The following is a 962-nucleotide window of genomic DNA, read 5'->3' as shown; positions in this document are numbered from 1 at the left end:
TTTGTTTGTTTGTTTGTCTTTTTTGAGACAGGGTCTCACTATGCAGCTCAGCCTGGCCTTGAGCTCACTTTGTAGCCCAGGTTGGTCTCGAACCCCCAATAATCCTCCTGCCTCAGCCTCCTGAGTGCTGGGATTACAGGTGTGCACCACCACGCCCAGCTGATTTTCTACTTCTGAAAGTCACGCTTTAAGTTAAAAATTTCTGTTCTGTAAATTTCCATTTGTCAAAAGATATTAGAGAAATTAAATTATTACATCTTCTCTAGAGAAAAAAACAGCTCTTCATGGAAGTCTTTTCTCGTGTCTTAGTTGTCAATGATCACAAAAACTTCTGGTTTCTCTTCACTATAGACTTGCATTGCTGAGTGTGTTATCGCTTTGACTTCTGTTCCCTGAGCATGCTCAGAAAGTGAAAGTTCTTCTCCCCACCCAATTGAACGTAATTTGAAATTTCTTTGATCAATACTAAGTACTTTCACTTCCTGGGGTATGAAGAATTCGTCAGCACTGAGCTTATGAAGCTGTTCACCCAAAAAGTGGAACAGAAGACACTGCAAGTCATCTCCTGGGGCTTTGACTTCTACTGTCTAGGGGGGCTCCACAGTCCCAGTGTCTGTCATGTAAGCGAACACGGCTATGGCACACTGCTAGAACACTTCCTCCAGAGTCTCCCCCCGTGTGTGTAACCTGAAGAAAGAAGTGCGTTCCCTATTCACGTTTGTACTTCCGAATGACTGGCGGATACTTGGCCTTGATTGCTTTTTATTCCTCAGTTAAATTGTAATCTCTAACATCTTCTTCCTGCGCCATGATTGTTACCACTGATCATATTTTAAACCAAGGGTGGGAGGAGGGTTTCACCTTAGTGGATATTTAAAGTACTCACAGCATCCAAACCAAACCTATCCCATTGCGTGAGTTCATACAAACTGAGCACAGGAGGCTCCTGAGCACAGGATCTG

The 962-nt window shown here is 43.5% G+C and overlaps 1 pseudogene; it reads right to left on the bottom strand.

Moving 5' to 3' along the window:
• Positions 1-293: 293 nt before the first annotated feature.
• Positions 294-810, bottom strand: LOC102003366 (annotated as a pseudogene).
• Between the last annotated feature and the right edge of the window lie 152 nt (positions 811-962).

This window comes from Chinchilla lanigera, unplaced genomic scaffold (assembly GCF_000276665.1).
Source record: "Chinchilla lanigera isolate Chin_1 unplaced genomic scaffold, ChiLan1.0 scaffold00112, whole genome shotgun sequence".
Classification (NCBI taxonomy): Eukaryota; Metazoa; Chordata; class Mammalia; order Rodentia; family Chinchillidae; genus Chinchilla; species Chinchilla lanigera.
The sequence above is the reverse complement of the archived record's forward strand: the minus strand, read 5'-3'. Positions and strand labels throughout refer to the sequence as shown.